Source organism: Mesoplodon mirus (assembly GCF_964341445.2).
Source record: "Mesoplodon mirus genome assembly, chromosome: 9".
Taxonomy (NCBI): domain Eukaryota; kingdom Metazoa; phylum Chordata; class Mammalia; order Artiodactyla; family Ziphiidae; genus Mesoplodon; species Mesoplodon mirus.
This window is the reverse complement of record NC_138985.1, coordinates 52,408,588-52,431,580: the sequence shown is the minus strand read 5'-3', so window position 1 is coordinate 52,431,580 and position 22,993 is coordinate 52,408,588.

Sequence of the window (22,993 nt, the reverse complement as noted above, 5' to 3'; positions counted from 1 at the left end):
CCAGAGGCAAATTTGTCATTAAGTATGAAACTTAAGTTTCAGATCTTGTCACTCATAAAGAGCCATTAGAGAATGAACATGTTCTATGGGGTCTGGTATCTGAAGTATGAGGGTGATAAAGAAGAACTGAGGTTTGAGATATGTGGGACCAGAAGATGGTCTGAAAAATTCTTATAATCATCCAATGTGTAAACCTGTAAATGGAGGCTTCAGTTATCATCAAAACCCATCAAAATGTCAGTGATAATAAACACTTTTTGATCAACCTAAGAAAGAAGACTAAATTTCTTTCTTTTTTTCCTCTATGGAAAAGCTATTTTAAATTTTTTATCATAATTTTCTGGCTGTCATGATTTTGCTGGTATTTGTCAGTACTTCTAAATGTATATTTTTTTGTAATTTCCTTTTGTATTCTAAGTGCATATTCAAGTTTACACCTAATTTTATATTCATAGCTTTATATTATTTTCCTGAAGAAGAGATCCCCAAATTGTTTAAGCTTCAGTTTTCACAAAACCTGGATCCATCCCTCTGTACTAAATGAATGCGGACAAGAATAGGCTCTTGAAAGATAAGTGACAAGCTCAGTAAAAAATGTTTTCACAGAGAATATATATATGTTAAGTACATACAACTACTACATACAAATAGTAACTCATCCTCCCACCAGGGGCTAAATAAATAGATAAATAGACAAATAAATAAATAAATAAATATCTCCTTAGAACAGTTCACTCAACTCTTTGATCTTTCTTTGGTTGCTAATTTCCTACATAAGCATCCCTTCTAATTCAAGGAGCTTAATGGAACTGCTACCAACTTTCACCATAACACAACCATTATAACCATTATAGAGGATGGATTTACTCTTACATGGACATACCATGGGAAGTAAGAGAAAAAGGAGCAACAGGATTATTTTATAATATAAATTTACTGATCATATTAGTCCCCTAAGAAGGAGACAATGGGATTCCTCTTAGCAGTTGTATTTGTCCACATATAAAGAAAGCAAGTCAATTAGAGCTATCACTAGGGACAATGCCATCCACCTTTCCTTCAACCTCATTCTAATTACCACCTCTTCAATTTCTGATTTCAATTGTATCATCACACAGTCTTGCTAAAGTGATACTATCAGAAATCATTTTGCTTATATTCTTTTACTAAGCAGAAGGAATTTAGAAGTCTCATAACTAGCTCTGTGCTAGTAAACTGACTAGTCCTGATTGTTAGCATTCAATTAGTTCCATGGTGTAAATATTTTCACCCTTGCCAATTTCAGGCTACCAGTGATTTCACTAAATATAAACTGGAAGAGACGTGAGCCATGGTTCTCATAAGCCAGTAGGAACTGGCTCCAACACATTATAGATTACCTTAGAATAAATCTTTACATACACCAGGTAGCTGGTAAGCTCTTTTACAATATCATTTACAACATCACTGTGCTTTTTACAAAAGAATTATGTACGTAGTCTGCAGGAAAATATTTACATAGGTTCCTATCTTCATTGACTACTAGTCAACAATGTCTTCACATTTCTGTAGTGCCACTCTCTGAAATAAGTTGAGTAGAAACCTTTATATCATCAATTAGAAATCAATAAGCATGACTTCTAATACACCAGATTATATACCCTGTCCTATACTCTGTTCTATATGTAGAGGTGAACAGGTATGCCCGTTTAATTGTTTTTGTTTACTGCCATGTCTCTATGTTTTCTCTTACTCCTTATTTCTTACGTGAAGCCAAATGATCTATGTGTGGTATAATAAGAATTGCAAATGTCCTTCATAGGAAAAGTCATTTTTATTTAGTAAATAGAAAGCATGAATAATGAACAATACAAGAAAATTGTAAAATAATTAGGAAGTGGTTCAGAGGTGCTCATTTACAACTGAGGAAATTAAAAATGCAAATGCATTATTATCATAAAGGTAGTTAACAGACAAATGAGTAAAAAAGAGCCTTCCTTCTAATTCATCATTGTTTAAGAGACACCTGCGAGTTCTAACTGGGAAAGACAAGACTGAGAAATGCAGATGGTCACATTTTGCATTATATCCATCACATTTTTTTATACTCTAATTAGAGGGGGAACTCATTCTCCACAGGAAAAAGATACTGCTTATTTGAATATTTGAATAAAAGCCAGTAGATACGGTATTCAAAATGCTGGCTGTGTTTTTTGTCTTTGTGATAGGAGTGATGCAATATTTATTTTTTTTGACAGAAGGAAACTGCTGGCAGTCTGCCCCCAAAGATCTATGTTTGGACTGTGAAAATTAAATGAATTTAGATTTCCTCTTTGTTCCAAGGCTGAGTTTATTGGTACTGAGTCACAGTGTGGTATCACAAGATGTTAACGTACAAGCCAATTGTTTGCAGTATCAGATTATTTTGTCTAAAATTAGATGTTACTTAAATAGACTTTTGTAATACTTATTTTTTTAATTGTTTTCTTAAATACATGATTATTTCAATACAGTCATCCTAAGAGCAAGATCTGGTTTAATCTTTATTTTCAATAAATATATACCATCATGTTTATGGTGACTGGAATCATAAGCATGCAGTATATATACATAGTTGTTTTTAAGTTTGAATATGCAAAGAGAAATATAAATATCATATCAGAGCACAGTAAGAAACATCCAAATGTAAAGGGAGGAAGAAAATACACCCATATTTATAAAGAATATTAAGATTTGAAAGAGTGCATATTCAGGCAGTTAGAGACGAAAAGGACAATTATACTTGTTTAACTACAATGACTCAGCCATTTTAAAAACTTTTCCTTTTCCCCACTGCAATCTCATTTTAGAATCAAACAGAAGGCAGTACAAATTATGCAATGATTTCATATAGTCTGATAAATATAGTTGCACATAATTTTTCTCCTTTCTTCACTTGGGCTGTTTATTTGATCTCCTCCATTTCTCCATTCAGGTCACAGGAAATGGAAATCTGATCAGTTATGTTTAACACATCAAAGACAGTGACTTTGTGCAGATTGCTTTGTACCACAGTGCCTAGTTCAATTCCTAGCACACTTAATAAATTTCTGTTCAATTGAACTTTAGTGTTATCCATATAACTGGTAGGCCTGTAGACTCCTGCTTCGTTATTTGGAACAGTATAATAAATAATAGACGTTGCATTCCCCTAAACTAACTATGTAGAGGAAGGAATGTTTGTGACCAACTAATGAAATATGCTTTAATATCATGCTCATAATCTCATAAACTCAACCATGGTATTATCATTACATTTCTTTGCTTAGAATTAATAGGGCATCCACAATTAAGATAGATTGTCAGTAGCAGAAATTGATATATGTTAACTAAATAAAAAAATAATTGGACAGGATCATTAGCAACATTTGGAAGGTCTCTGTTCAGTTTTCTAACTAACACAAAAGACAAATTGAACACTACATTCTATTATTTTAATAAAGATTTAATATCCCAAAATTCCTTGCCAGTCTGATAAAGTCTATTCTAGGTTATACACAGCTAAACTTATCAAATGTAAACTATTTTTTAATAAACCTAAATAAAATATCACTTAGTGTATTGCTCAGGTACTAAATGTAAAATAGTATATTAGAAGACTAATGTAGTTACATGGGCTGGACTCCAAGACTCTCCTCAGGTTATTCCATAGGTCCCTTCAGTGAGAACTGGTGCTTCGATTTTCCTGCCCTGAAATTCCAAGGTGTCTTGCAATGACCTGTTTAGGGCAGTGAGACCCATCTCTCAAAGCTTTCTCCAGCTTTTCCTCAACATTTCCCCTGACTCTCCACTCTCCTTTCAAAGGCAGCCATCAGCCCTCCCATACAACAGATCAAAACTGCCTTATCTCTCCACAGGTGTTACTTCACTTCTTTAAATTATTTTATCCCTATGGAATTTCACCATTAAACTGAGGAGAGAGAGTGAGACAGAGAGACACAGAGAGACAGAGAGAGAAAACTTTGTAACCAATAAATTGAAAGTATTCATTTTTCCCCCAAATAACAAAATTAAAGAAAATAAAGTGAATATAACTACAAGTACCAAGGAATTTACTACATTCTAATATATTTTATAGTCCGGGTGAACTGTATGATATTTCCATGAATAAAAGCCTATTAAAAACTCACAAAAGGGGCTTCCCTGGTGGCGCAGTGGTTGAGAGTCCGCCTGCCGATGCAGGGGACACGGGTTCGTGCCCCGGTCTGGGAAGATCCCACATGCCGTGGAGCGGCTGGGCCCGTGAGCCATGGCCGCTGAGCCTGCGTGTCCGGAGCCTGTGCTCCGCAGAGGGAGAGGCCACAACAGTGAGAGGCCCACGTACCGCAAAAAAAAAAAAAAAAAAAAAAAAAGTACCCTCATAAATCACAACACTGCTCATCTGGCTTTAATGACACCAAATTGCCTATAAAATCCATTTCAAATTCCTTTTCAGTGGGTATCTTCACCATCTTCCCTAATGTTTCCCTTGCTTATTCCATATAAGCTCACCCTACTAGGTGTGCATCCCTTATTAGAAACAAATTCTATATCTTAGCTGCTTTTCAATGTTTATTGCCAGACATTTTAAAGTCCCAATATCCTCTTAAGTTAAACCATTATTTTCCAGTTCTAAAATGCTCAGACAACCTGGGCCTTCCTGACATAATGAAAGTATTTTTTTCTTACTTAAAGCCCTCTATTTTCCCATCTCCTAAGCAGTCAGTAGAGAGAACAGGACTAATAAATCTCAAATGCCTGTTCTATCAACTTAATTCACTAATTGATAAGTTTAAGTACACCTTGTACTCTAGCTGTTATAAAATTAATACCAAAAAACAAAAGAATAAAATCCTGAAGTGAAAAGAAATAATTTTATTAAAAGAGAAACGAGACTCATCAGAAACATGGCCATAAATTAAAAATTTATGTGATATGATAAGTTCTTAGACAATATAATTTACAAACTCAAGAAGAAATAGTAGAACCTGAATAGCCCTGTAAATTTAAAATAAATTCAATCAGTAGTAAAAATAAATAAATTTACACAAACACTCAAATCAACATGACTTCTTCAATGAATTCTCACTTTGAGAGAACAAATAATTCCAGTCTTATGTAAACAATTTCAGATAAGAAGGGGAAAAAAAGAGCAGGCTTCTCATCTTTCTTTGCCTTGATTCCAAACTCTAAAAAGAACAATATAAAAAAGTTATCCTCACTCAGAACCTAGAGAGCAGCCCTCTTCCCTCCACTGAAAAATAAGGCAATAACATATCAAAAAGATAATGAAGATGATGCATCATAATCTATAGACTGAATGAACACAAGAAACTCCATTTCTTATATTTTATCACAATCACAAAATAAAGAACAAAAGTCACATGAACATCTTAATAGATGCAGAAAACATCCTTGATAATATGCAATATGTGTTCATGATTTAAATTCAAACTCTTAGAAAAATAGTAAGAAAGATGTTTGTTAAAACCATATTAAGGGAGGAGGAATAGATAACAAATATCATAGTTAACGTGAAACACAGAAAGCTTTTTCTTTGAGAGCAGAAATAAGGAAATAATGGTCACTACCACTATTCCTATTCAACATTAGTACTAAAAGTTCTAGTCAGCACTGTAAACCAAGAAAAACATGTGAAGAGAATAAGGAGTAGAAAAGAGAAAAAAAAAACAAAAACAAGAAAACTCATAGTTCAAGAAGAGCATCATTATATACATAACAATCAAGAGAATATACAAATGAATTAGAAAAATTTATCTGTCAGATACTAAATTAATATTTTACAGAACCAGTTGAAGTTTTGTTAGCCTATAACAAATAGAAAATGAAAATTTTAAAAAGGATACTATTTATATTGGCATCAAATATATGTCTTAGTTGGACATGCAGTATATGGTCAAGGTGGTATTGCAGATGAGCGGGAAAAGATGGAATTCTCAATACATGTTGCTGAGACAATTAGCTATCCATTTGAGAATAAAATGTAAAAGAATACTTAGGAAGGAAGGGATGAAGGGAAGGAGGGAGGGGAAAAAAGGAAGGGGAAAGGAAAGAAAAAGAAAATAAAACAAATAAACAAAAAAAACACCAATACAATTGGTTCCAAACATCACATTAAAAAAAAAAATCAATCCCAAGTGGATTAAAATCCAAATTGTGAAAGGCAAATTATACAGCTTTTTGTAGCAGACAATATTATACTCCCAATCATTTTCTTCAGACCTTACCATGTTCTTGTGTTTTTGCCAACTTTCAACTGCCAGTTGGGAAAACCTTTTACACAATTGTGTAAAGGAGTGCCTCTTGCAGACCTGTGACAGGCTGAAAGTGCTTGAAAGTTGACAACCCCCAATATTAGACTGTACCCAATGATTCTCAGTAGTTGGTACATCAGTATCCAGGCTTCCTCTCTCCTTGGGTAGAATAATTCAGGGGAGTGTATTTTGCACCATATCCTGTTAGGATTAAGCTCCTGTCCCACCACTGAAGCTGGCTTAATAACATCCATATTATTGGCTGCATTCTCTTTTCTGTCTCATTTCTCTACTTTCCTACTGTTGTACCCTGTATCTCCCAAATAAATTACTTGCACTCAGATTCATTCCATATGACCTTCTCCTGGGGAAATGTAAACTAAGAAAGTTGATGTCAAAAAAGTTCCTAGGAAGGGGCTTCCCTGGTGGCGCAGTGGTTGAGAGTCCACCTGCCAATGCAGGGGACACGGGTTCGTGCCCCGGTCCGGGAAGATCCCACATGCCGTGGGGCGGCTGGGCCTGTGAGCCATGGCCGCTGAGCCTGCGCGTCCGGAGCCTGTGCTCTGCAGCGGGAGAGGCCACAACAGTGAGAGGCCCGCGTACCACACACACACAAAAAAGTTCCTAGGAAGCGGATACTTAGGATGAGATTCTGGAATTGGATAATTCCCCAGCAGGTGGCAACAAAGATCTGATTGTTTTAGACAAGTGGCACGGTGGATAACTCCTTGGATGCTGTAGCATGATGATGACTAAGACTTTACTGCATGTGGTAAATTGGAAAGTGGTACAAGTGGAGGGCATGAACTGGCTTATGCAGTCCCTCTAACATTTTAGAGATATGATTGTAATGATAATTACAAGAGCTATCAAGTTGTATAGTAAAGTGCCCTCGTTGTGTTCAAGAAAGAAAATGGCATATTTAAATCAGCTGACCACCAACTTAGAGCATGGTGTGAATCCAGTATTCCTCTATAATAGGGTTTAAAGCAACCCTGATCTTCTGCAATTGGAGGTAAGAAACTGATTGTAAGAATAATCAACTTGCAGAGAAGGCTTTTTTCACTGCTTCGGCAAGTTTTCGGTGGCAGAATCAGGGTCCTGACAGGGAGGTGTGTTGACACTAGATATAGGACACCTGGACCCTTTGAATGTTCTGATTTGACTTTGTATCTCCAGGAAACAAGGTAATAGCCTCCCTTGCCTGAAAAAATTCACAGATTGTTTCATGTGAATTTCCTTCAAAATGATACTTGCATGTCTTAAGATTTGTTTCCACCTATTCCCTTTATTGACTTTTAAACTGATAAGATTTCAACCTGACCAAACCAGACAAGTACTATCCTTGTTTTAGAAGGAAAGGAATTAATTATCAGAAGAGCTGTCAGATCTGACTAATATGTGCAACACATTAGTGAGCATGCTTAGGAACGGATCTTGAGAGTGGTAGATGGAAGGGAGGGGTTCCAATATATAAGACTTAGTAATAGTTTATTGATATGAAAACATTCTCTGGTTTCTTGGGGTTTAATATCCGTGTAAGGATACCTTCAGTCATTCTTGCCATGATTCTGGGATATCTCTCTGAAACTGGAAAATGCAGTGGCTCATAGTAAATGAGATGTCCTTGCTCTGGAGAAGACTCAGTGAGCTTAGAGATATGGGTGTGCTAAAGTAGATTACTAACTTAAGACCAGAAAATCTACTGACTGACTATGTGCCACACCATGACCAAGATAGTAGATCAGAAGCAATAGTTCATCATGAGAGAAATAGCAGAGTTAGTGCTACCTTCAAAGATTTAGAAGATGCAGCAGTAGTGGTCCTTAGCACATCCACCTTTAAATCACCAGTCCAGCCCTTGCAAAACCAGATAGATTATAGCAGAAGGCAGTAAGTTTTCTTAAAGTTAACAAAGTTATAGCTCCCATTACAGCTGCTGTCCTAGATTTTTTGTTCACTTGAGCAAATCCAATACAGCCTCTACTTTGGTTTGTGACTATTGATTTGGTAAATGTACTCATTTCAATCCCTATCATGAAAGAGGATCAGAAGAAATTCTCATTTACCTAATGCAGTAAGCATTATACATTAATAAGTGTACCACAGGGCTAAGTTAATTTTCTTAGTCTCTCTCACAATACAGTCACAGGGAGCTTGATTGTCTGGACATTCTCAAGAACATCAAATGGGGACATTAAGTTAATGTCAACATGTTACTTGTACCCTGGTAAGAGGGAAGTCCACTTTTTCTGATTGTTCTAGTAAGATATATGAGTGTCATATAGTGGAAAATAAGCCCTATAAAGATTTAGGGCTTCCCATAATGGGGATAATTCAGAGGTCCAGTGATCTACGGTATTCCAGAACAAACCCTCCAAGTAAAATAGCAAGTTAATAGCACCTTGCACCTCCTACTACTAGTAAGGAGAAACATTTCTTAGTAGGTCTCTTGGATTTTAGATAAAATATGTAACACAGTTGGGGATATCATTTCAACTATGTTTTCCAGTTTTCAGTGGGTCCCAATGCAAAAGAGAGCTTTGCAGCATGTTCAGGGTTTCATGCAAATGGCCCTAACCACTGAGTCATATAAACTGGCAGATCTCACTTGCTAAAGGTATTCATTGTTGATAAAAATAAAATGCAGAAACTCTGAAAAGCCATAATACCAGAATCTTAGTGCATATCCTTGGAGCGCTGGAGCACAACCATGCTATCTTCTGAAGAAAATTATCCACTGTGCATAAAGAAGCTCCTGGCATGCTAGTGGGCACTAGTAGAGACCAAGTGACTTACAACAGAAAGTTAAGTAATCATGAGACTGGAGGTACTCATCAAATAGCTGGATATCATCAGATCAACATAGTCATAAGATGAGAGCAGCAATCCAGTGCACAATGGAATGGCAAATTTGAGGTTGTCTGAGCAGTCCAGAGATTGCAATTAATTTTCACAAACAGATGGCCCAGATCCTCATGTTACCTGCCTCTAATGCACTATCACCTCTCATTCAGCTCATGCCTATGACCTGGTGGGAGAATCTCCATAGCCAGCTGGTGAAAAAGGAATCACACTTGACCTGGCTCATGGATGGGCATCTCCATGTGTTTGTGTGAGGCAAAAATAGACTGCAGATGTTCTATCCCCACCATTCAGGGTGACAATGAAAGAGTGGTGAGGGAAAATCCTCTCTGTGAGCAAAACTTCAAGCAATACATCTGATAATTAATTTCAGTTGGAGGGAGTTATGGCCTGAGATGAGAATATACATTGATTTTTGGGATGCAGAGTATGGACTAGCTATATTTTCAGGGACCTTGAAGGAACAGGATTAGAAGATCCACTATAAGGAGTTCTGAGGAAAAGACATGTAAATGGACCTATGGGAGTGAACAAAAAAAAAATGTGAGAATCTTTTCCACCAGAGATCATCATTACAGATGAGGCATTTACATTTGGCTTCTCATCCAGCTCTTGAGAGTTAATCTCTCTCCTTGGCCATCCCAGTGCTTGCACAATGAGCCCTTGACTGGATTATGTATGGGTGCAGGGATGGAAGTTATGTATAGGTCCTATGGCTCAACACTAAGTCTGATCCAGTCATTTTACTGATCTACCCATAACAAAGATAAACATTTAGATCTCAATATGGTACCATTTTTGATTAAATGACCCACTAGAGGGGAGCAGATGAATGATGTAGGATCACTTTCATACTGAAAGAGTGAGTGTTTTGTCTTTATTGGGATTTATATGTACCCTGTGTATAGGTTTACACAGGATTCTGCATGATCCCACCTTAAAACAGGACACTCTTTATGGTAAAATAAGGGAGACAAAAAATGCATGAATATTTCTGTAGATCCAACGTAATCATGAGACAAACACACACACACAGATTAAATTACCCTGGTTTTATTACAGTTCTTGTCAAAAAAGATCACCTGAAGGAATAATGTTGCTCTAGTAAAACAAAACAAAAGAAAAAATTATATAAGCCACAGGTATCTAGAAGCTGTGGTGAAGTCATAAATAAATTAAAGAGGCGCATTGCCTGCTTCAAGTAAAGTGTAGTTCAGTGATTTGCCTAGTACATTTGACACTTGGAACAGATCATATTTTATTTTATTTTATTTTATTTTATTTTATTTTATTTTATTTATTTATTTTTTTTTTTTGCGGTATGCGGGCCTCTCACTGTTGTGGCCTCTCCCGTTGCGGAGCACAGGCTCCGGATGCGCAGGCCCAGCGGCCATGGCTCACGGGCCCAGCCGCTCCGCGGCATATGGGATCCTCCCAGACCGGGGCACGAACCCGTATCCCCTGCATCGGCAGGCGGACTCTCAACCACTGCGCCACCAGGGAGGCCCCCAGATCATATTTTAAAATCCCAATCTCTGTATGAAAAAAAATTGTTTTCAGGAAAAATCATGAAATTATAGAAATTTAAAATAATGTTCAGAAAAGAAATATAGCCAGTGAAAATTTATTTATTGAATTGTGTGTGTATTCATGCCTATAAAAACATTAAAACATAATGACATAAAGGAAATATTATACAATGGAAAGGAAAAGTGTAATGAATTAATGCATTTTAATTACTGTATGGATTAATACATTTAATTACATTAATGTATTTTTTAAAGATTGACTTATCAGTCATCATATAAATATGAACATGGTAGTTTTTTACCTTTAACTTCTGAAAATTTGTCAGTGATTTCAAGAAAATGTATCTTCTTATGCTATGTTAAATAGAATATATATATCCAGGTCTGTCAATTTATCTTCACTCATAGTTAATTCAAGATACTTTTTATTAATTTTATTCTCAAATATTGTTTTTCACATGAGGAAATGATATGCCAATAGTTAGGAAAAGTCTGAAAGATAATAGCTTTGACAAATCCAAAAATTTAGAGTTAGCAACACCAACAACAGAAAAACATAAATTGCAATATTGTTCCAATCTAACAGCTTTCAAACATCTCTGCAGACAAAAGGTTGATGAAAATTCCAAGTTGGCGCATAGAATGCCAATATTGTAAAAGCTCATGTTTGCAATCACTGCAGTATTATTTTAATTTTGGATCTACTGTTGAAATGCAGTACCATAGGAGTAGAAGACAAAAATTGTACCCAAAGAGAACTTGAGTAATTTCTAAATTTTGTGAACTTTTTCTCAAAATGAATGCATGGAGCTGGGCCTGTGTGTTAGGGATGACTGTATAATTGGGAGTATTCCAAATTAAACTTCCATGTAAACTACAGTGTTTATTAAAGCATAATTAACAAAATTATGCTCATCTGAAGCTTTCATATATGTTATTAAAATTCAACAATAATGGCAGCAACTGTTTAGAACTTACATGGAGAGAAAGGAAAGAAATCCTCTATCAAACACATTGTTTAGAATGGCTGGTGCATGATGATGATAATGAAAAGCAGACTGGCTTTAATTGGCTTTAATATTGTTTGACTGTCTTTATAGACAGTGTGTCCCTTGACCATTTCTACCATTCCACTCTTGGTATAAACTTCTGTTGGGCTAAGGTTTATAACAATGCGGGGTGGAGAGGAAATGGTGGATCTCCAAGAGTTCCTTAAAAGCATCCAATTAAAGAAATCATTGTTTTTAAATACCTGCCAAACCCAAGGATGAAGCTGCCAACTGTGGACAAAAGTAGTTAAGTAGGAACATTCTTGCCCCTTGTCCCCTCTCCCTCCTCTGCCACCTTCAATCCTGGATATGCAGGTTAGTGGGTGGCAAAGGAGGGTAAGTAAAAGTGCAAAATGAGTAACTAGAGATCAAGACACAAACACTCCCTTCACAGCAGGCTAGTCTGAAGCAGGGCTCAGCTTGGGGAGTGTGGGGAGTGGTGTGTGTGGGCAGTTGGATGGGGAGGTATTACAGGTTGAGTTGTGTCACGCTGCATTAATATGGTGACATCCTAACCAGCAGTTTTTTTAAACTTCAATTTTAAAAAAAGGTCACAGCCTTTGACCTAGTGATCATTCTCTAAGAAATCTATCCTACAGAAATAGCAAAAACTAAAGATACTGATTTTCTGTACTAGTAAAAACTTAAAATCCTTAAGGGCAAGAATGGGCAAACAATTATTTGCTCATACTAGGATAAAATATTTTGCAGCCATTAAAATATCTATAAATATACCAAAATATTATCAAACCTATCACTAGCTGGAGGTGGGAGGTCGGTGGGGCTACTTCTGATTACTAATTTATATATATTTTCCCTCACTTGTTAAACTAAATTATGATTTCAATAACTAAAAGATGTTGTAAAAAAGAAAAATAACTAAACAAGCTTTCAGAGGTTAAAATTATGTGACAGTCAAAAAGGAATAAGATGGGGCAAGAAAGAGAACATCCATTCAGTCGTGCATATAGCCTTTTATATTGAGCTAGATTCTCCCAGATAATTAAAGATTATTTTGGCAATTTAGACCCACTGGGTTGCTTTCTGAACTTTGACTTACAAAAAAATATTTCAGCAACTTTCAAAGAATATGTGGGAATTGGGTTGTAAAGTTAATATGAAGGTCAAAAAGGAAGCAACATCTTTCTTTACATAAATAGTTTAATTTTAGTGAATAAAAGACAGGCTAACTGAAAGACAGTGGGTTTATTTCCCAGACCATGATTTTTTTTTAACATCTTTATTGGAGTATAATTGCTTTACAATGTTGTGTTAGTTTCTGCCGTATAACAAAGTGAATCAGCTACACGTATACATATATCCCCATATCCCCTCCCTCTTGCATCTCCCTCCCACCCTCCTTATCCCACCCCTCTAGATGGTCGCAAACCACTGAACTGATCTCCCTGTGCTATGCAGCTACTTACCACTAGCTATCTATTTTACATTTGGTAGTGTATATATGTCAATGCCACTCTCTCACTTCGTCCCAGCTTACGCTTCCCCCTCCCCATGTCCTCAAGTCCATTCTCTACGTCTGCGTCTTTATTTCTGTCCTGCCCTAGGTTCATCAGAACCTTTTTTTTTTTTTTTAGATTCCACAAATATGTATTAGCGTATGGTATTTGTTTTTCTCTTTTTGACTTACTTCACTCTGTATGACAGACTGACTCTAGGTCCATCCACCTCACTACCAATAACTCAATTTCATTTCTTTTCATGCTACCATATGACCCAGCAATCTCACTACTGGGCATATACCCTGAGAAAACCATAATTCAAAAAGAGTCATGTACCACAATGTTCACTAGCTCTATTTACAATAGCCAGAACATGGAATCAACCTCAGTGTCCATCAACAGATGAATGGATAAAGATGTGGCACATATATACAATGGAATATTACTTAGCTAGACCATCATTTTTTAAAGCCTCCAACTTAACTCTCAGTCAAGTGAAAGCAATAAAAATCAACTTATGCACTTCTTCTCCCCTTCTGCTTCTCCTTCTCTTCCTCCCTCTCCTCAGAAAGAGACAGTACTGGTTTGAAAGAATCACGTAATTTACATAGACTGGAAATAGGTTATGCATAGAAGCACACAACTCAGCTAATAAAGAGATTTATCTGGCATGTCAGAAAAGGAGTGCCTTCAGATTCCCATATTTTTTATTTATTTAACCACTACTTTATTTCAAAATATCAACCAAGGTTACCTGCTACCCTCCCTTTTTTTCTTAGACCGTATGTGCACTTTGAGGTTGGTGTTGTTTCTCAGGAATCAAGAGTTTTAAAATTTGAATCAGGATTCACATTGTTTGCTTAGTACGGCAGGGTTATAAGATGGAGTCCGTATGGCACAGCCTCTCTCTTTTGGATTCAGTCTTGTTGAAAAGCGCTGACTGCTCCACCCTGGAGCAGCATTGGCTACATCAAACACCAACTGTGCAGGCTGCTGAATGAAGTGTAATGGTGGTAATTATGTGTTCAGCTATTTGTAAACTTGTGAGGATTAACATTTAATAAATGTAAAGTCCATCAAGGTGATAAACCAAGAAACTTTTGTGAAAGTAGAAATTGCCTCTTTGATCTGAAAAGAGAAAATCCAAATTGAGAATATGAGAAATCCAGATTCTTCAGGTAAATTGCTTCTCAGATAAAATAACCATAAGTGGCCTTGAAAGAAAATCAAGGGCACATGTCCTAAAGAATATGTTCTCTCCTTGAATATATGTGTACATTTCTGGGATGGCAAATTAGATACCTACTAGAAAGAGAAAATTTCCATTCTTTACCCTCAAAAATATATTCAGAGCTGTCTTCAAGTCGTGTAAACTATCTTACCATTAATATATTACATTAAGATGTGTATGTGGCTAAAATGAGTCTCTCTTTTGAAATTAGCTTTTCTTCTTTGGTCATTGTCTAGTCTTGCTTTTTTCTCCTGCCTTTCTATCTCTGCTTTTTTTTTTTTTTGCAAGAAGCCATCTTTTCTTGCATGTCTCTGCATCCATTTGCATGAGAAAAATATGAAAATACCATAAAAGCCTACTGCTATAATTTAGTAATCATACCTCAATGCATTTCCCAAAGTGTCTAAAAATTCCAAGTAATAGGTATGCATAAAAACACAACTAATTAAAAAAAATGTGGGGCTGAGAGATTCAAAGGTCTCTGCACTGTCTCTTGGGCTTCTCAACTAACTATGATGAATTCTGGTTGTAATAACTTGGCCTCACAGTTCCTCTTGTCCAAATCTCTGCACTGGAAACCTTAAGCTTAGACCTTCATGAGTGAGGCCCTAGTTCACACCTGCTGGGCTCTCTGTGGGAACTGAGTTCTGTGTCCCTGTCTACTTCCTGAATCCCCTCTGCCCTTATCACTAACTACCACTTGTTCATTGTTGCTTTATACTTCCTTTCCTCGTGTTTTGCCTGCCTGACTTAACAATATTTCCTCCCAGGAGCCTACTGAATCCTCTAGAGAGAGCTGGTTCTATGTTCCAGCACATCCTTCCCACCCAGTCTTGCTATACTAAATTCCACCTTGCTCAAGATATAATTCCCTTAATTCTCTTGAGTACTTTTCTTCTTAGGAGAAAATCATGGCCTATCATCAATTGTTATGTTTTCTGAAAGTTATATGAAAGAAATATTAAAACATAATTTCAGGGCTTCCCTGGTGGTACAGTGGTTGAGAGTCCGCCTGCCGATGCAGGGGACACGGGTTCGTGCCCCAGTCGGGAGGATCCCACATGCCGCGGAGCAGCTGGGCCTGTGAGCCATAGCCGCCGAGCCTGCGTGTACGGAGCCTGTGCTCTGCAACGGGAGAGGCCACAACAGTGAGAGGCCCGCGTACCGCAGAAACAAAACAAAACAAAACAAAACAAAACATAATTTCATTCTGCCCAGTTTACAAAGACCAATCTTGAAGAGATTACTAAAATCGCTCACTGATATAGGGCATGTCTTCAACTCTGTATCTTCAGTTTGTTGAGGTTCCTCTCACACAACAGAATAGAGATCAATCTAAGTACATCATAATGTACCAGTTTGATAATTTTCTGTTCCTAAATCTGCAACATGTGATTCAATGTCAAACAGCTGTTTATTTTAGTATAAAAGCATCTGACTGACGTTTAGAACTTCATGAAAAAGGGTTTCAATAAAATAAATCTTCTAATGTTTTTTAATAGTTAATCACAGAGAAAGGCGTTCATCAGGGAAAGATATTCAAAATGTTACTGAAGTTTAAGGGTTTCTATTTCAGGCTTCATCCTCTGGTTTTTCTCTAGGAAAACTGGCGGGTTGATGCCCTTTGTCTTAGGCAAACAATATGTGGTTGAGGAAGTAGAAAAAATAATCCCCAAATCTCACAGATCTCCAAGAGAAGAGGTTCCTTCCTCCAAAGTGACCTCAATTTGCCTGCATGTAATGCTTCTTTCTAATGAAGAGAGTGATATTACCCTTATTGTGAATGCTTAGAAAATTAAATTATTTCACTCTTCACTGAATAAATACAGTGATTCCAAAGAACTTTAAATAAATGTGTTGGAGATGAATTATTAATTGGATCTCATAAGTACTAATTTAATGATGTGTAATTGCTTAATTTAGAACATTAACCTGATTGATAAAATGAAGCTCTTTAAATTTTAAAAAACTTCTAGTAATTCCACTCAATTACCTTTTATTTGACAAGAAAGGTGTCATGAAACTTGTGCCTAATTCAGCTTCCCAAATCAAGTCTCAACCACATGTGATAAGTGCCTTTTTAATAATGCAATCATTATTATAATATTAATAATAATTAGTATCATTTTATTGAACACTTTGTGGCAGATCTTATGGTAAATGAAAGGCACATTGAGTTTTCTATTTTTATCCTCAAAATTATATGAATTAGTGATTTTTAATATGTCCATTTTACAGATACAAGAACTAGGTTTAGAGAGACTCAGCAGCACAAGATCACTCGGCTAGTTGCTGGCTATATGGGAACTTGAACCATTATTTCTCACTGCAGGACTTCTTATTAAGAATGTTTCTTTTCTACTTTTTTATGATTTTATTATTTCATTTAATTAAATATATACTTCTGATCCATCTGAAGTCTATTTTTCTAAGGAGTGAGAAAGCATTAATCTTTGTTTTCAAATGGCAAGCTGATCATCTCATCACTATTAAAAAGTCCCTATTTTTTCCCAGTGTTCTGAAATGTCAACTTTATTTTCTCATATATTTCCTTTCATTTGCTTATATCTACTTCTGGACTCTCTATTCCAGTCCACTTATTTTTCTGCTTATCTGACTTTGTATCATGCTATATTATTTACTAGATATTTCTGGAGATTAATCTTTTTGTTTTAAATTATCCTCAGTATTCTCTGCAAGTGTTTGGATTGAATCTCATTGAAGAAGAAATAACATTTTTATTTTATTGAGGGTTCTTAACTCTGTGTGTGTGCACGCATATGTGTTTCCTAACCACATTTCTGAACCCACTTGTATTTGGGCACATTCATATGGTTTCTTCTAGGAATTCAGTTGTGAGTAGATGTGATATGATTGGCAGTCTTAACTTATAAGACTCTGTAGAACTCTTTTTTTCCTCTGCTGTAGTCATTGCAAAGGTTTGAGATGGTTGCTTCAGGGACCTGAATCTGAGTGAGGAGATGTGTAGCAGTCCACCAGATGAATGCTGATGAACTTGTCATGTGAAATATACATCCCGTGACAAGTTTCTAAGTGTCTATGTGGATTTTTTTGCATAAGGATTTTTGCAGTTCTGTTAGTAAGAACAATTGTTCTATGAATTTTCCTTTTAAACTATTTATGCCTTGTTCTGCTAAATTTATACTAATACTGGAATACAGTTGTAGAAATTTCCCTTTTAACCTGTTTCTCTGTAAGAATATTTTAAACATAGGCTCTAATATTACTAGAAGTTTGAATAAAATCTGCTGTAAACCTATAATTAGGTAAATTTTTGAGTGCCGATTAAATTTATTTAATGTTTTTATATCTATTTTTTCCAGTTTAGCCAATATCTATACTTTTATTTTCAATCCTCAGTTTTATTTAAATTTTAAAACTTGTTAGCAAATTTGAAGTGTTATGTAACTAATTATTTAATATCTCTATTTTTTTAATTATGTAAAGTTCATTCTCCTAATCTTCATTAGCAACTTCTCTTTTTAGTTCTTTCCTTTGATAATATCCACATTGTTAATCTTTTTTACTTGTAATATTTATTTCAAGTATGTTTTTTATATACAGTCATTCCTTTATCATATTTGTTCCTTCTTTCCTATTTCTAAACATAATATAAAGGAATTACCCATCTAGTCAAGTTTTTAAAGATATATTTACTAAATTTTTACTAAGAATAAATTTTTATGTGTTTTATTATCTTTGTGGAGGTGACCATATTAATATTCTTCTCAAAAACATATTGAATACAATGAATTTTATTAATGATTTTTAAATGTTGAATAGTTGGGGGCTTCTTAGTTATTCATGGGGCACAATTCTTTTAACAAAAATCTGTACTCAGCTTGCTGGGTTTTTTAATTAATTTTATTTTTTTCCCTGATATTCAGGATTATATCTATAGTCTTTTCCTTATGTATTCTTTTGTACCAGTGTTATACGTCTTCTTAGGAAGACTTTAAGTAGTGGATCACTACAAGGTTACAAACCAGTTTCCATTTACCATTTGGGATGAAAGTGGCAGAACCACTACTAGAGAAAAATGATAAGTCCGTTTTCATTTTGTATATTTATCACCAGAATTCTGAGAAAAAAAAGACAAATGATACTGCAGCTGACAACAGTTATTCTTTCAACTTTGGCCCAGAAAACCATAGAATTTCATCCTGTTACTCATTTTAATGATTAGATTTGGAACGTGCTGTGTCACACATGCACATTTATGATAATCATTAGAATGCCAAATGGTGCTCTATTCTTTTCTCCCCCAATATTGCTGTTTGCTGTGTATTGGCATAACATTTGCAAAAGGCCTTGTCCATTCTCAATTTCAAAAACAAAACAGAATTCCAGTCAACAAAATGTGAAGAACAGAGTCTACACCAGACGATAAAACAAAATAATAAATGAGACATAGAAACAGAGATTATTGGGGAAAATGTTTAATATTTTCTTTAAAAGGAAGTCCTTTGAAGAAAAATCAGATTAGCATACTGGAGAAACAAGACAAAGAAAAGTTATGTTTCTATATGTTAAAGTTAATATTTTATTTTATTCTAATTTATTGTTTTTACATCTTTATTGGAGTATAATTACTTTACAATGGTGTGTTAGTTTCTGCTTTATAACAAAGTGAATCAGTTATACATATACATATGTTCCCATATCCCTTCCCTCTTGCGTCTCCCTCCCTCCCACCCTCCCTATCCCACCCATCTAGGTGGTCACAAAGCACCAAGCTGATCTCCTTGTGCTATGCGGCTGCTTCCCACTAGCTATCTATTTTACGTTTGGTAGTGTATATATGTCCATGCCACTCTCTCACTTTGTCCCAGCTTACCCTTCCCCCTCCCCATATCCTCAAGTCCATTCTCTAGTAGGTCTGCGTCTTTATTCCTGTCTTACCCCTATGTTCTTCATGACACTTTTTTTTCTTAAATTCCATACATATGTGTTAGCATACGGTATTTGTCTTTCTCTTTCTGACTTACTTCACTCTGTATGACAGACTCTAGGTCCATCCACCTCATTACAAATAGCTCAATTTCATTTCTTTTTATGGCTGAGTAATATTCCATTGTATATATGTGCCACATCTTCTTTATCCATTCATCCGATGATGGACACTTAGGTTGTTTCCATGTCCTGGCTATTGTAAATAGAGCTGCAATGAACATTGTGGTACATGACTCTTTTTGAATTATGGTTTTCTCAGGGTATATGCCCAGTAGTGGGATTGCTGGGTCCTATGGTAGTTCTCTTTGTAGTTTTTTAAGGAACCTCCATACTGTTCTCCACAGTGGCTGTACCAATTCACATTCCCACCAGCAGTGCAAGAGTGTTCCCTTTTCTCCACACCCTCTCCAGCATATATTGTTTCTAGATTTTTTGATGATGGCCATTCTGACTGGTGTGAGATGATATCTCATTGTAGTTTTGATTTGCATTTCTCTAATGATGAATGATGTTGAGCATTCTTTCATGTGTTTGTTGGCAGTCTGTACATCTTCTTTGGAGAAATGTCTATTTAGGTCTTCTGCCCATTTTTAGATTGGGTTGTTTGTTTTTTTGACATTGAGCTGCATGGGCTGCTTGTAAATTTTGGAGATTAATCCTTTGTCAGTTGCTTCATTTGCAAATATTTTCTCCCATTCTGAGGGTTTTAATTATACATTAAAATGAGAATTTTAGGCTCAAATGGCTTATATTAAAAAATGGCTTATATTCAAAAATATGACAGCCTTTAGTACAAGAAACTGATTTTTAATTTTTTTTAATTGAAGTATAATTGACCTAAAATACTATGTTAGTTTCAAGTGCACAACACAGTGATTCAATATTTCTGTACATTAACAAATGTTCTGATAAGTCTAATTATCATCAAAATTGAATTCTTTTAAAGTATTAATACCATTTGATGGCAAAGTTGTTATTTAGTAAGATTGCTAATGCTCACCTACTCTCCTGTTCACTGCTGTATTTTGATTGGTTTGTTTGCTTCTGAGGTGGGATTAACCCACCTTTGCTATTAGCAAGAGAAACAAACTTATATAGGTGGCTCCTTGTGAGAAAGCAGAAGGAGATTTATACGGTATGAAATCAAGTAGCATAGGGATATATCTTCCAGTGGCACAATGTTCCTTAAAAGATTTTTGGAAATTAGAGATCAGTTGAAGAATGCAGAGCTTTGTTGAATGTATTCACTTAGATTGCAAATTATATTATATTATTTTAACATATGTTACTATTTTTCTAATGCTTTATTATCTACTGATTTTAAAGGGTCTGTTTATCCATCTGGAAGTTAAGATGCAACATATATACCTTGCTAGTGTTTTTGTTTCTTAAACCCTAAGAAAAAAATTGTTATACGTATAGTTTAAATGGTTAGAAAAATCTATGTACTATCTGCACATCATATGGGAGAATAAACAGTCTAGCAATAATCCTAGTGTATAGAAATGTTCATACAAAACTGTAGATATATTCTGCTCTGGAGAAAATACTTAGGTATGTTTCCATTTGTTTTGAGGTCAAAAGATATTAATACCAAGAGGTCTCTAAAATCAAAGCATATCTGAAAGATATTTTCCTGATTATAAATTAATATATTATTTATTACAAAATGTGCAAGGACAAAAATATTTTAAAAAGGAAATCAAATGTTCCTATAGAGAAATCTACTGTGGCTATTAAGTTTACATCATCAATATTATGTGTATCATATATATGCTATAAGTCATACATTTATAGACATTTTATAAAAACTGTACATTGGAAATAAATATCCTTCCAAAATAGAATTTTTATGGCTTCATAGAATTCCATCAATGAATGTTCTTTAATTTAACAGCCCCTCCGTTGAGGATTTATTTCCCATTTTTCATTAACATCTTTCTAATAGTTCTTATTGAAAATGTTTGACTAATTCATTTTAATTTCTAGAATTGGAATTATTTATGATGTTCAATATACTTAGCCAAATTTTACTATAGAGAATTTTACCTGCCTATAATTCTACTAAATATAAACTAGGGTACATTTACTCATGTATTCACCATGTTTAAGTATTACATTTTTAATAGCAGTCACGTTTATAAGGAGAAAATGCCTCATTTTCATTTTCATTTTATTGTTTACTAGAGAGACCAGTGTTTACAATTTTTTAAAAACTTTTATAACTAGGTATCATAGTTTTAAGTTGATTTTTCTTAATTATTGTTTTTCAATAGGGTTTTTTAAAATAAATCTTGCTTTTGCTATAATCTGGAAACTCTATCCTTACTGAAATTCTTTCTCTGTTATTTAAATCAGCCTATAATTATATAAATCAAATCTGAAAATAGCCACTATTTTAGCTTGCCACAAAATATTCTCAGAACTTTTTTAAGGTAGAGATTCTATCCTGCTACATTCTATTGTGTGGTAAAAATGTTATTTAAATTCCTAAAAACTACCATCCTTCAGAGCCATCTGGACCCATGTGTTAGGAAGGAAAAGAGAAATGTACAGAAATATTAATTTATATTAATGCAACTTGAAAAAATATAATTAATATATTGAGTAGGTATTGCTCCCCATTGAAATTTTGAGGACTTATACCAATTTGGGGCTTCTCAAATGTATAAGATGTTGTCTATTTTAGAAGAATCTCTGAGTATTTTTACAACAATGGCAAATCTTTGTAGTTAGACATTGATTTATTATACGCAGGCACTTTCTGATTAATCTACCACATCATTTTAATCATCCTCTTCATTAAAATTATTTCCCCATTATGATTTGTCTTTCACCAAAAGATAATGACAGAAAAGGGAATATGAGACTTACTTCTAATATTCAGAGATGAAGCTCAGACAGAGTATATGTTACTGTCAAGAGATATTATGGTATCGATACTTCCACCTTTGAGGTGACTTATTGAATCTGAACAGAATTATTGGTCAAAGAGATACTATAAAGATACAGGTGGTCAGTGTCTGAGAAGAAACTACCGACTTCATGCTTCATTGAGGCTACTGAGAGTAACAAGGGAGGGAAGATAGATAGCAATCATTCTTCATGAAAACCTGGAGGTGGGAAAGTGGAGATGCATAGTTGATTCATCTATTAAAGCATTTTCACTGTGGCACATCTTGAAGAAACACTAAGTGCTGATATCTGATCACTCCTATAGGACACTCACGTGCCCTGTGGTTTGCTTAGTTCTTTATGACTATGTCTTGACTACCAAGCTAAATAATAGTCTCCCTGAGGGCAAAGTCTTCCTGCTTGTCTATATACTTCATAAAGAAGCTAGAAGGTTGGTTGTATAAGTGGCAGATCAGAATATAATTGATGTCTATGCTCCTAATATCTTAAAAACTTCTTAATAGTGTTTTTTGTTCAAGAATAAGCCCTAATTACACATAATGAGGAAAATTCATAGGGTAGCTTTTTTCCAGCTTCACTAAGACTACACAAAGCACAGTAAGGCCTTGGGTTTTTAAGGAGGCTTGCTTCTAAAAACAGTTCTTATCCATATGACAGAAAAGGTGCGCTTGGAATGTAGACAGACCGCAGACATGGA